Consider the following 14479-nt stretch of genomic DNA (forward strand, 5'->3'; position numbering starts at 1 on the left):
TGGTCCTTATTGAAATGAGAAGCAAGATCATTAGCTGATGCTGATGATGAGGAAAGAGACATGGGAGGTTGGAGGGAAGAAGCATTGAAAAGCTTTTCCAGGAACACCTGGCATATGATGGGTTAACATCATTTTTATTGTTTATTATCTCCTGGAGGAGGGCGTGGCAACCCACTCCAGTGTTCTTGCCTGGAGAATCCCATGGACAGAGGAGCCTGGCAGGCTGCAGTCCATAGGGTTGCAGAGTCAGACATAACTGCAGCAACTTAGCATTGCATTTCATTACTGCTACTAAGATTACTACATATTTTTAAATTACAGTCGCTTGAAAATAATGATCTAACAAGATCTCTTTTTGGCCAAAACCAGTAACTTTAATAAATGAAATTCTGATTAGTATGGCAAATATTAGGGGGAAGTATTTCAGAAACAATTGAATTGTATTGAATCTCACTTCTGTTCCTTTCCTTTGTTAGTCAACCAACTACTGTTCTTTTCAGCTACCCGCAACCTTCTTTGACCACTTTAAAGTATTTCTTCAAGAATAAGTCCTACTATATACATACAAATTGCTGGCAATTTTCTCATAATAGAAAAAATATTCAAAATATATCCAAATTGCTCTTTCTTATAAAAGATTTATGCTATTCCGAAAGAAGGTAGAAAAGCAACTACTGTACCATAAATTATATTTATGTTTTTTTTATTAATATCCACCCTGTTTACAAAGTGTTATATTCACTCTAAATAAAAACTTGGAAATGTGCACTTATACATGTAAATATAACCATATTTTTATATAATAGCTTAAAACACTACACTTGATTTTCCTGTGCCTGTGTAGAATACCAGTCACACATTTCCCTTTTTGCCTAGAAAGGATAGAAAACAATTTTCTTCAGCTTCAATATTCTTTCTGCAAGTAATTTGTATCTGTGTCTAGAGAGCAGAGACTCTATAGACAATTGTGTCAGTGAATGGAATTGAGTGAGTTAGGTGTTTAAAATGTCCCTGGTCCCTGGATTTTGGTAGTTCTCTCACTTTCTCCTCCATTAAGGTGGAGGTAGGCAGGGAGTTACACATATTTCTTCATCACTCTAGTTTTATTCCATATATGATGTGCTAAAACTTGCTGAATAAACTTTACAATTGAACAACTCACCTTTTAAGATACTATGTTGAGGGATAAGTTGTTGACTGATGTTTAATGAACCTTGTATAATTTTCAATTAGTATACAACCTTATCTTCTAGTCCTCTTCACATAAATATTTTATATTTCAACACTCTCCAGGCCCATCTGTAGTCCATACAGCACGTGTGTGCTGATCCTCAATGTGAAGAATATGCTTATGAGAGATCTCTCCTACTGACAATGCTTCTACAAAGGTTTAACAAATTCTAAAAGGTTTAACACATTCTCATGCCTGGTATCCATTTGTACTGTTATCCATGGACTATATTCAGGTAACTGTCACTCTAAATCTCTGTCTCACTAATTTCTTCAGGATAGATGAAGTAGATAACTTTCTTCCATGGCTATAAAGTATATGCCAGGCATGCTACGGCTATGGAAAAGATGGAAAAGTGGCTAACTTTGTGGATTAAGGTGAGTGAGGAAAAATAGCACAATTTATAACACTGTTGTGACATTAAAAGCCAAAGAAGATTACAGAGGCATTACCCAGGATCAAGAAAATTTCAAATTCTTTTATACTAGTGCTGGTTTGTGGGGCTTCCCAGGTAGCACTAATAGTAAAGAACCTGCCTGCCAATGCAGGAGACATAAGAGATGTGTGTTCAATCCCTCAGTTGGGAAGATCCCCTGGGGGAGGGCATGGCAGCCTATTCCAGTATTCTTGCCTGGAGAATCCCCTGGACAGAGGAGTCTGGCGAGCTACAGTTCATTGGGTCACAAAGAGTCGGACACAACTGAAGCAACTTAGCAGCAGCAGCAGTGCTGATTTGTACATTTCATAAGGTGATACCATGTGGAAAATGTTAAATGTTCAGGTAAACACAAGAGGTTCTGGAAATCAAGAAGCTATAGGAAAAAAAAAAAAAACTTCTAAGTTTACATAGAAAATGGGTTATTTGGCAAAGCAGTTTTCAACACTGACGAGACTGGCTTATTTTACAACCATACTGCAAATGAACATATATAAAGCAAAGAGGATTTTGGTTGATGAAAATGTTTAGACCAGAGGCTCATAGGAAGCTTACCCTGTGTTTCTCGTAGGAGCAGTGATTTGTTATTCATTAATTCAGTATTGGAGGCAACCTTACACAGTGTAACTAATACAAACAATAATCGACTTTATATGCAAGCCGGTGTAAGACTAAAGAGGAGTGAGTGCTTTAGTCTGCCTAAGGGAGGGTCAAGGATGCTACTGAGAAGCTTTATTACAATATATCCAGCATATTCATGCATTTAGATTGATTGTTTTGTGATATGTCAACTTAGCTAGTCTGAAATATAAACCACAGAATTCCGTTTCTTGTATGTTTCTGGTTTGTCTGCACAATGAGGAAGATTCTCTCAGGAGCTGAATGGCTGAAGGAGGCAGAAGTCATTTTGTAGCATACATATACCTTCCACCAGTCACGCAGTCAAACCTTAGGTGCTGCTGAGAAGGGACCTTGCAAATGTAATGAAAGTCCCAAATCTAAGTAGCTTTTAGTTATTCAAAAGTAGATTATCCTGGGTTGGCTGGCTTAACAGGGGGGATATCTGTTAGGGAAGGACTAAAACCAGAGACCACATGCAATAGAGGTGTGATACTATGATTGAAAAAAATAATATTTATATCTATATTATGATATATATAAACTTTCAATCACAGTATGACACCTCAGTTACATTTCGTCTCTAATTACATGCAGTATACTGTGATAATCACAGTATCACACCTCAGTTACCTTCCGTCTCTAATTGCATGCAGTATTCTGTGATAATCACAGTATCAGACCTCTGTTGCATTCCGTCTCTAATTGCATGCAGTATTCTGTGATAATCACAGTATCACACCTCTGTTGCATTCCGTCTCTAATTGCATGCAGTATTCTGTGATAATCACAGTATCAAACCTCTGTTGCATTCCGTCTCTAATTGCATGCAGTATACTGTGATAATCACAGTATCACGCCTCTGTTGCATGCAGTCTCTAAGGTGGTGCTAGTGGTAAAGAACTCATCTGCCAATGCAGGAGATGCAAAAGACACCCATTGGATCTCTGGGTCAGGAAGATCACCTGGAGGAGGGCATGGCAACTCATTCCCATATTCTTACCTAGATAATCCCGTGCACAGAGGAGCCTGGTGGGCTACAGTCCATGGGGTCGCAAAGAGTTGGACACGACTGAAACAACTTAGCATGCACACATAGTTACATATCTATATTTCTTTCTTTCTTTGATCTTCATCCCCTTTTCTGGTACAGAGCTCTAAAACCCTAGGAGTTTCCTATGATGAGAGCTATGATGTCTTTTGGTGTGTTGCTAAGGTGACTTTTGCACCCTACCTAAGGATGGGGGGCTAGCTGTCAGAATTTCCAGTTCCACCTCCCTGACTTCTGTGAAGGGTAGAAGGGCTGGAAATTGAATCAGTCACCAGTGGCCAGTGGTTTAAACAGCCATGCCTGTGGAATGAGGTCTCCATAAAATCTTAAAAGAAGGGGCTTCAGAGAGCTTCCGGTTTGGTGAACACATACAAGGAACATGGTGGGTCTGGAGAAGGTATGGAAGCTCTGTGGCCTTTCCCTGTACCTTGACCTATGTGTCTCCTCCATTCAGTTACTGCTGAGTTATATCCTATTATAATAAACTAATGATCTTGTAAGTAAAATGTTTCTCCGAGTTCTCTGAGCTGCTTTAGCAAATTAATTGAACCCAGAGTGAGAGTCACTGGAACCTCCAATCTATAGCCTTTTGGTCAGAAGCACAGGTGATAACCTGGACTTATGATTGGCAGTTGAAACAGGGTTGGGGCCAGCCTTGTAAATACTGATGCTATCTCAAGGTAGATGACGTGGGAACTGAGTTAAACTGTAGGTGGTGTGAGGCGGTTGCTTGGATGTATGGAGAAAACTCTACATGCATCAGAATCGATGACCAGAATTTTAGTCGGTGATCAGAATCCTAGAGAGAAAAAAAGATGGTAAAACAGTTCTTCATTCTGGTAACTCAGCAGTCATTTCATTGTTACAAATCTGCTGACTCATTTCATTGAGTAGCAGCTGGGCCTGCAATTGTTTTCCCTTCCCTTGAATCCTTTCTTCCTGACTGCCTGCCTGTGAATTAGGAGCTTGCTTAGCTAGCTACAATGGTAGCTATATAATAAATCTCTCTCTCATCTCCAATTGTATCTGTTTAAATCTAGTATTTCTTATTGATTCTACTTCCTCTAGGTGAACACTGACCTTAAATTCTTTATCAAGTTATTCTTTCTCTATTTCCTTATGCTCTCCACTCCAATTTCTAATGTCTATTTCTGCTCTTGTTTCCTGTTTCAGTTCAGTTCAGTCGCTCAGTCATGTCCGACCCTTTGTGACCCCGTGGACTGCAACATGCCAGGCTTCCCTGTCTATCATCAACTCCTGGAGTTTACTCAAACTCATGTCCATTGAGTGGGTGATGCCATCCAACCATCTCATCCTCTGTCGCCCCATTCTCCTCCTGCCTTCAATCTTTCCCAGCATCAGGTCTTTTCTTTTTTAATTTTTTTTTAATTAATTTATTTTTAATTGGAGGCTAATTACTTTACAATACTATAGTGGTTTTTGCCATACATTGGCATGAATCAGCCATGGCTGTACATGTGTTCCCCATCCTGAACACCCCTCCGCACCTTCCTCCCCATCCCATTCCTCAGGGTCATCCCAGTGCAACAGCCCTGAGCACCCTGTATCATGCATTGAACCTGGACTGGCGATCTGTTTCACATATGATAAAATACATGTTTCAATACTATTCTCTCAAATCATCCCACCCTCGCCTTCTCCCACAGAGTCCAAAAGTCTGTTCTTTACATCTGTGTCTCTTTTGCTGTCTCACATATAGGATCATCATTACCATCTTTCTAAATTCCATATATATGCATTAATATATTATATTGGTGTTTTTCTTTCTGACTTACTTCACCCTATATAACAGGCTCCAGTTTCATCCACCTCATTAGAACTGATTCAAATGCATTCTTTTTAATGGCTGAGTAATATTCCATTGTGTATATGTACCACAGCTTTCCTATCCATTCATCTGCCAATGGACATCTGGGTTGATTCCATGTCCTGGCTTGTAAACAGTGCTGTGATGAACATTGGGGTATTTGTGTCTCTTTCTATTCTGTTTTCATCAGTGTGTATGCCCAGCAGTGGGATTGCTGGGTTGTATGGCAGTTCAATAACCTCAGATATGAAGATGATACCTCTCTTATGGCAGAAAGTGAAGAAGAAATAAAGAGCCTCTTGAAACTGACAGAGCAGAGTTGAAAAAGTTGGCTTAAAGCTCAACATTCAGAAAACTAAGATCATGGCATCTGGTCCTATCACTTCATGGCAAATAGATGGGGAAACAGCAGCTGACTTTATTTTTGGGGCTCCAAAATCACTGCAGATGGTGACAGCAGCCATGAAATTAAAAGACACTCTTCGGAAAGAAGGTTATGACCAACCTAGACAGCATATTAAAAAGCAGAGACATTACTTTGCCAATAAAGGTCTGTCTAGTCAAGGCTATGGATTTTCCAGTAGTCATGTGTGGATGTGAGAGTTGGACTGTAAAGAAAGCTGAGCGCTGAAGAATTGATGATTTTGAAAGGTGTTGTTGGAGAAGACTCTTGAGAGTCCCTTGGACTGCAAGGAGATCCAACCAGTCCATCCTAAAGAAGATCAGTCCTGGGTATTCACTGGAAGGGCTGATGTTGAAGCTGAAACTCCAATATTTTGGCCACCTGATGCAAAGAGCTGACTCATTTGAAAAGAACTTGATGCTGGGAAAGATTGATAGCAGGAGGAGAAGGGTACGACGAAGGATGAGATGATTGGATGACATCACTGACTCAATGGACGTGAGTTTGTGTAAACTCCGAAAGTTGGCAACGGTCAGGGAGGCATAGCGTGCTGAGGTCCATGGTGTCACGCAAAGAGTTGGACATGACTGACTGAGCAACTGAACTGAATTGATGGCAGTTCTATTTCCAGTTTTTTAAGGAATCTCCACACTGTTCTCCACAGTGGCTGTACTAGTTTGCATTCCCACCAACAGTGTAAGAGGGTTCCCTTTTTCTCCGCACTCTCTCCAGCATTTATTGTTTGTAGACTTTTGGATAGCAGCCATTCTTACTGGCATGGGATGGTTCCTCATTGTGGTTTTGATTTGCATTTCTCTGATAATGAGTGATATTGAGCATCTTTTCATGTATTTGTTAGCCATCTGTATGTCTTCTTTGGAGAAATGTCTGTTTAGTTCTTTGACCCATTTTTTGATTGAGTCTTTTATTTTTCTGAAATTGAGCTGAATGAGCTGCTTGTATATTTTTGAGATTAATTCTTTTTAAGGTGCTTCATTTGCTATTATTTTCTTCCATTCTGAAGGCTGTCTTTTCACCTTGCATATAGTTTTCTTTGTTGTGCAAAAGCTTTTAAGTTTAATTAGGTCCCATTTGTTTATTTTTGCTTTTATTTCCATTATTCTGGGAGGTGGGTCATAGAGGATCCTGATGTGGTTTATGTCAGAGAGTGTTTTGCCTATGTTTTCCTCTAGGAGTTTTATAGATTCTGGTCTTACATTTAGATCTTTAATCCATTTTGAGTTTATTTTTGTGTATGGTGTTATAGAGCATTCTAGTTTCATTCTTTTACAAGTGGTTGACCAATTTTCCCAGCACCACTTGTTAAAGAGATTGTCTTTTCTCCATTGTATATTATTGCCTCCTTTGTTAAAGATAAGGTGTCCATAGGTGTGTGGATTTATCTCTGGGCTTTCTGTTTTGTTCCATTGATCTATATTTCTGTCTTTGTGCCAGTACCATACTGTCTTGATGACTGTAGCTTTGTAGTGTAGTCTGAAGTCAGGCAGGTTGAATCCTCCAGTTCCATTCTTCTTTCTAAAGATTGCTTTGTCTATTCAAGGTTTTTTATGTTTCCATACAAAGTATGAAATTATTTTTCTAGTTCTCTGAAAAATATCATTGGTAGCTTGATAGGGATTGCATTGAATCTATAAATTTCTTTGGATAGTGTACTCATTTTCACTATATTGATTCTTCGAATCCCAAAATATGTTATATTTCTCCATTTAATTATGTCATCTTTGATTTCTTTCATCAGTGTTTTATAGTTTTCTATATATAGGTCTTTTGTGTCTTTAGGTATATTTGTTTCTAAGTATTTTATTCTTTTCATTGCAATGATGAATGGAATTGTTTCCTTAATTTCTCTTTCTGTTTTCTCATTGTTAGTGAATAGGAATGCAAGGGATTTCTCTGTGTTAATTTTATATCCTGCAACTTTACTATATTCGTTGATTAGCTCTAGTAATTTTCTGATGGAGTCTTTAGGGTTTTCTATGTAGATGATCGTGTCATTTGCAAACAGTGAGAATTTTACTTCTTCTTTTCCAATCTGGATTCCTTTTATTTCTTTTTCTTTTCTAATTGCTGTTGCTAAAACATCCAAAACTATGTTGAATAGTAGTGATGAGAGTGGGCACCCTTGTCTTCTTCCTGACTTTAGGGGAAATGCTTTACATTTTTCACCATTGAGGATAATATTTGCTGTGGGTCTATCATATATGATTTTATTATGTTGAGATATGTTCCTTCTATGCATGCTTTCTGGAGGGTTTTTATCATAAATGAATGTTGAATTTTGTCAAAGACTTTCTCTGTGTCTATTGAGATAACATATGGTTTTTATCTTTCAACTTGTTGTTGTGGTATATCACATTGATTGATTTGTGGATATTGAAGCATCCTTGCATCCCTGGGATAAAGCCCACTTGGTCATGATGTATGATCTTTTTAATATGTTGTTGGACTCTGCTAGAATTTTGTTAAGGATTTTTACATCTATGTCCATCAGTGATATTGGCCTGTAGTTTTCTTTTTCTGTGGCATCTTTGTCTGGTTTTGGGATTAGGGTGATGATGGCCTCATAGAATTAACTTGGAAGTTTACCTTCCTCTGCAATTTTTTTAAGTGTTTGGGTAGGATAGGTGTTAACTCTTCTCTAAATTTTTGGCAGAATTCAGCTGAGATGCCATCTAGTCCTGGGCTTTTGTTTGCTGGAAGATTTCTGATTACAGTTTTGATTTCCGTGCTTGTGATGTGTCTCTTAAGATTTTCTATTTCTTCCTGGTTCAGGTTTGGAAAGTTATACTTTTATAAGAATTTGTACATTTCTTCCAAGTTGTCCATTTTATTGGCATCAGGGTCTTTTCAAATGAATCAGTTCTTCACATCAGGTGGCCAAAGTATTGGAGTTTCAGCTTCAACATCAGTCCTTCCAGTGAATATTCAGGACTGATTTCCTTTAGGATGGACTGGTTGGATCTCCTTGCAGTCCAAAGAACTCTCAAGAGTCTGTCTCAACACCACAGTTCAAAAGCATCAATTCTTCAGCGCTCAGCTTTCTTTATAGTCCAACTCTCATATCCATACATGACTACTGGAAAAACCATAGCTTTGACTGGACAGACCTTTATCAGCAAAGTAATGTCTCTGCTTTTTAATATGCTGTCTAGGTGGGTCATAAATTTTCTTCCAAGAAGGAAGCATCTTTTAATTTCATGGCTGCAGTCACCATCTGCAGGGATTTTGGAGCCCCCAAAAATAAAGTCTGCCACTGTTTCCACTGTTTCCCCATCTATTTGCCAAGAAGTGATGGGACTGGATGCCATGATCTTAGTTTTCTGAATGTTGAACTTTAAGCCAACTTTTTCACTCTCCTCTTTCACTTTCATCAAGAGGCTGTTTAGTTCTTCACTTTTTTCCATATGCTGGTGTCATCTGCATATCTGAGGTTATTGATATTTCTCCTGGGCAATCTTGATTCCAGATTGTGCTTCATCCAGCCCAGCATTTCTCATGGTGTACTATGCGTATAAGTTAAATAAGCAGGGTGACAATATACAGCCTTGACATAATCTTTTCCCTATTTGGAACTAGTCTGTTCCATGTCCAGTTCTAACTGTTGCTTCCTGACCTGCATACAGATGTCTCAAGAGGCAGGTCAGGTAATCTGGTATTCCCATCTCTTTAAGAATTTTCCAGAGTTTGCTGTGACCCACACCGTCAAAGGCTTTGGTATAGTCAATAAAGCAGAAATAGATGTTTTTCTGGAAATCTCTTGCTTTTTCGATGATCCAGTAGATGTTAGCAATCTGATCTCTGGTTCCTCTGCCTTTTCTAATTCCAGCTTGAACATCTGGAAGTTCACAGTTCATGTACCATTGAAGCCTGTCTTGGAGAATTTTGAGCATTACTTTACTAGCATGTGAGATGAGTACAATTATGCAAAATCTAATGTTGTCATTCCATGCTTTTTTTCCCTCCCTTCCTCCTCTTCTTCCTTCTCTCCTCCCTCCCTATTTTCCATATTTTCCCTTCTTCCTTTCTTCTTTTCTTCTTTTTATTTTAAAATAACTAACCTTTCTTGTCCTCAGGACACAATACCATAAATATGCTTTCATTTAACAGCTCTTTGACTCTGTAGTTGCATGGTAGAGAATGGAAAATTAATACTAAAAATGTATAAGATTTGTTTAGAAAAACAGAGGGGCTAGATAAAGTAGTTGATATAGCATTTTAACTAAGGTGTTTTCTAAGTCATAAAATCATGAAATCTAGTAAGATGCATCTGAGAATACTCTGTTATAGCTGGAACAAAAAATTATAAAGAAAATGGAGGGATAAAAAGCTGGAAAATAGATAAATGGTAGATCAAGAAATATTTTAGGTTCCAGACATGAAAGTGAAAATGCTATACATTTAAGAATTTGATTTTATTTTACTCTTTGTAGCTGGTTCAGAAGGCTATATTTCCCAGCCTCTTCTGGGAAACAAGGATTAGATTCTATTTGAATAATTATCTGCAGTAGTAATAAAAAAGTCACATATGTTACATGTGACATGTCTCATACAAAATGATATGAAACAGTAACTTCTGGGACTAAGCAGTTAGAGACAAGTGGGCTTTTCTCTCTCTCTCTCTTTTTTTTTTTTCTTTTAACTTCTATAGTGACTTTGGAGGACACCAAAAAATCCACAATGTATAGTTACAGGTATAGGCATGTATCTGACCCATGTTGGATTTGTAAGAGTGAAAAATGAATGTTTATTTGGCTAATTCACTGAGATTTGGGGTTGATTTTTAAAACAAGACAGCCTAACCTGTTTTGACTAATGGCCCATGAAAAGATGTTTGCATTTTACCACATAAAAAATTAGAGGCAATTAAATGATTGTTAAAGAGAAATACAGCATGAGTCACTGCATAATGTTTGAGTCATTCTGAATTTCTATAGACAGTGACAGCGATTCTGTTCCCTTACCTTCTACTGACTCAAGAGTACAATCACACACCTTAGTCTAGAGTAGCTAGTGTGGAGGGTCTGCAAAAGAGAGTCAGATTGATTAAAAAACTGTAGTTTATATAAGGGCAGTCTACCAATAAGACACTTTAACATGCTCAAATCAAATGTCCTCATTTTCACCATTTAACAAAATTATTTTAACAACCCTATTTCTGTTCATACACAAATGCAAATCATACACGATGATTTTCTAGTAGTGATTCTCCACCCCAAGCATGGTGGGCTTTCAGAATGTGAGTGGGCAGGGGAGGCATTAGGTCTGTGCTTCCTCTGCTCTCTGCTTCCACCAGACTGACGCCTCTATGACCCATGTAAGTTTTGTCTTTCTCTACTTCCTCTCTAAGTTATTTGAATTGTTTCTCAGTTTATTTTCATTGTGCTGAACAACATTTTTCCTGGAAGTATTCACCAATCAACCAGAATCTCTGGACTGACCGTGACTGTGTTTGCTTTTACTTTTTCTCCCATGGCATTTTTCTGTTCTTTTTGAGCACCTCAGAATAGAAAGTTTCAGTTTTCCTATTTAACTCCACAGTTTTAGAACCAGAGTTTATCTTATGTTCCAACTTGTACAGTTTTGGATTCCAAGAGACTTAGAACCTCACACAGAGAATGACCATTTGAATCTGATGCTTACAAATTTGAAATTCTAGGATCCCTGAGATGAGCAGGCCAACCAGGACCTCCATAGATGTTAAAACAGACACATACAAAATGTTGCTTCTTTAATGCTGTTTGCAGCATCCAAAACAGCGTCTGTTCTATAGTCAATTCTAAATAAACACTTCCTAAGTCAACATTCATTTAGCCAATGTTGACTAAGTTCTTGTCTGTGTCAGGCACTGTGGTATATAGGTTCAATTGTGATACAAAGAGTACAAGGGCTCAGCACCATTGTACCGATGGACATATAACAGCTGTTATAAAAGAATGATAAATGCTACAGAAACTGTTTCGAGATCTCATATAGGTTTTCCCAGATAAGGAGATATTTGTCCAAAATATGAAGGTTGAATAGGAGTTCACAGGATGGGATGGCACTGGGAAAGGCAGTCTAAGCACGTAGAACACATTTGAGAGTTTATAGGTTGTTACTTGGGGCTTCCCTGGTGGCTCAGATGGTAAAGAATACACCTGCAATGCGGGAGACTTTGGTTTGATCTCTGGGTTGGGGAGATCCCCTGGAGGAGGGCATGGCAACCCACTGCAATATTCTTGCCTGGAGAATCCCATTGACAGAGGAGCCTGTGGGCAAAGTCCATAGAGCCCCAAAGAGTTGGACACAACTGAAGCAACTTAGCATGCACAGGGTATTATCTAGAACATGGTGTATAAATTGTATCACCTTGAAGGAAAGACCTAATCCAATATAGTTTCTGTGATAAAACACTAGAATAAAAAGATTTTTAAACAGCTCGATAATCCTACATCAGTAAAGTCTCAATTTCACTAATTGGCTGGCAGTATTTGGGCTAATTATTTGGCATGGTGGAAGGCTTGGACTGCCCAGAATAGGTTTTCATTGTCTCCATGAGAACTCCAGTTTTGGCTCATGACGTCTAGTTGCCATGGTTGCTATTTCAAGTGCCTTTTAGGGGCTACAATATCCTCAGTTGTCATTTTAGCAGAAATCTGGCCAGATGGCCATGTCAGGGTTTCTGAGAGTTGTGGAGAGTACAATGGGAAGACAGAATATCGTGTTACAGCTATACAAAAGAATGAATGGACTCTGATTAGTAGCATTTATAATAACAGCAAAGGAGCATATACAATGACTTGGATATTAAAGAGTATGCCAGTTTTTGTACCTAGAACTGCAGTTTCAGGGGAAATCTGCTCAGACCTTTTCAGCATCAAAACACACCTGGGAATTCTGAATAAGAATAACCAGTTTATAATTTAAATGTTATATTAAATGAGACAATCATATTAATCAAATATTTAACTACAGTGTTTTTATTAAAAATTAAAGAGGACTTTGGGGATATAGAATATTTAATTAGTATCATTAATATTACAAATTATCTCTATGGCTCTGTGACATATATGATTTTATTTAGTATTCACAATTTTATCAAATAGATATGCTACCCCATTTGACATATATTAAAAAAAAAAAAAAAGACTAAGGTTGAAGTGAAAGTAAGGGAAGTGTTATTTGCTTAGTCATGCCTGACTCTTTATGACCCCATGGACTGTAGCCCACCAGGATCCTCTGTGGAGTTCTCCAGGGAAGAATATGGGAGGGGGTTTCCATTTCCTTCTTCAGGGGTTCTTCCCAACCCAGGAATCAAACCTGGATCTCTTGCATTGCAAGCAGATTCTTTGCCATCTGAGTCACCAGGGAAGCTATTTGAAACATATTAAAAACTTATGACATTTAACATATATTTTTAAAAAATGACTAAAGTTACTTATCAGGAAATGACAAAACCAGAAATACTGCATTATTTTAATTTTCAAGTAAACTGTTTTATGCATTATTCCATAAAGTTTTATCAACTGGAGTGAAGTTTGAAATGCCATTATTAAGGTTTTAAATTATTAAGGAAGAAATATTGTTTATGCTTTATTTGAGATTACTGATGCTTACTCCAATGCTCAATTATCATCCTTCTCTAACTTATTTGTTTCTATAATTGGTAAAAAGAGCTGTACAAAATATCATTTTGGAGACAGTATATATCATGTTCAAATGTTCAGATTTAAATATCTAATTTTGATTGTTTTCACAGCAATAGGCACTTCCAGTAGCAATTTGTGGACTCTGCATAGTATTTAATAGACTTACTGCTTGAGATACATCAAAAGAAAAAGTACAACTTCAGGGGAAAAAAAAAAAAGAATTGAAAAGGGAGATGTATTTGGCATTGTTAGCAGTCAAGATCATGAAACCTTAAGGTATAATTGAAATAATAGTTTCAGGTAGTTAAAAAAACTTCAGCCTGCTAAACAAATATCTCATGATAGTTACTGAGCCTGACAGAATAATTGTCTTCTTAGTCATGAAGTACATGTTTTAAAATTTAGCCATAGGCCCAGAACTGAAGTAAACATTGTTACGAGCAAATCACTATTAATGTCAAGCATTTGCAAACTATGTGCTCTGTGTGGAAAGAGCTATTCATAGATGCTCATATCATGGTTGAGTTCATGTACATCTCTCTTCTCTGCATACCTCCCCTGCTTCTACCCCAGCACAGATGGAATTAGCATATGCCTTCAATTGAAGAAAAAAGTTAAAGATCCATTAATTATTGTTAAATTTTTCATTATGCTTAAAGCCACTGGAATGGAAAGATTGGAAGTGAAACTAATTCTAAGGTTGAAAGCCATGACTGCTTTATTATCTCTGGAAGTTCATGAGAATGTTAAGAAAAAATGGAGTCTGTTCTCTTGTGAGTATGCATAGAAACAATGATTTCTACCTTTTGTTTCACCGTTTAAAAATTTATGTTAACTTCATTCAGTTGTTTTTAATTACGATTTTAAAAATGTTTGGGTGTTTATGAAAGCCACACTTATTTCTCATTAAAAAAACCCTGTTATTTTTCTAAACCTGAGCATTACAAATTATTTTAATTTTATAAGAATTTATTGGTTTAAAAATAGTAAATGACATACTATGAAGATAGACACCACTTAAATATTTAAAATAGTAACAGAATACAATACCTCTTTTCATAATTCCTCATACTTTTGACAGTTTTGCATGTTACCTGAACCCTATGCCCCTTGAAAACTATGATGATTTAGAAACTTCTACCATACTGAGTTCAAGGAAATGGTTTACTGCAAAGAACCATCTTTCCCCAGGTGAATTAGGTAAGTCTTGAGGATGATGTACTTGTTTACCTATGACAAGGCCAGGCCCAGATCCTCAAGTTT

General features: G+C 37.4%; 1 long non-coding RNA gene across 2 annotated transcripts in view; it reads left to right on the forward strand.

The window, feature by feature from the left end:
• Positions 1–14479, forward strand: part of LOC145525401 (uncharacterized) — an 860300-nt gene that overhangs the window by 444958 nt on the left and 400863 nt on the right. Inside the window, exons 3-5 of one of the 2 annotated variants that reach the window (XR_014068186.1) lie at positions 9415–9492; positions 13876–13989; positions 14298–14416. This is a non-coding gene — a long non-coding RNA (uncharacterized LOC145525401). The remainder of the gene's footprint in view (positions 1–9414; positions 9493–13875; positions 13990–14297; positions 14417–14479) is intronic. The other variant, XR_014068187.1, reaches the window with a different exon arrangement.

Source organism: Giraffa tippelskirchi, chromosome 11, assembly GCF_054371585.1.
Source record: "Giraffa tippelskirchi isolate mGirTip1 chromosome 11, T2T-mGirTip1v1.2.pri, whole genome shotgun sequence".
NCBI classification, from domain to species: Eukaryota; Metazoa; Chordata; class Mammalia; order Artiodactyla; family Giraffidae; genus Giraffa; species Giraffa tippelskirchi.